The sequence below is a fragment of the Corvus brachyrhynchos genome, unplaced genomic scaffold (assembly GCF_000691975.1).
Source record: "Corvus brachyrhynchos isolate BGI_N302 unplaced genomic scaffold, ASM69197v1 scaffold68, whole genome shotgun sequence".
In the NCBI taxonomy this organism is placed as follows: domain Eukaryota; kingdom Metazoa; phylum Chordata; class Aves; order Passeriformes; family Corvidae; genus Corvus; species Corvus brachyrhynchos.
Genome location: NW_008240039.1, coordinates 1,687,744 through 1,688,101, shown reverse-complemented (window position 1 = coordinate 1,688,101; position 358 = coordinate 1,687,744).

Below are 358 nucleotides of genomic sequence, written 5' to 3'. Positions count from 1 at the left end.
GACCTCAAAACCCACCCCGGGTCACCCGTGCCATGGACAGGGACACCTTCCAGCATCCAAGCCCCGTCCAACCTGGCCTTGGACACTTCCAGGGATGGGGCAGCCACAGCTCCTCTGTCCATGGCAGGGCTTGAAATTAGATGATCTTTAAAGTATCTTTCAACCCAAACCATTCCATAACTCAATGAAAACAGCTGAGACACACACAGAGCCAGGAAGCAGGAGACGATCTGCGTGTTATCTATCAACTGAGATAGCGATGGGAACGCGAGGAAACCGCCCCTTTGCCCGCTCTCGGCCGGCCATGGCGCCTGCCCTCACCCAAGATGGCGGCTCCCTCACCCAAGATGGCGGCGGC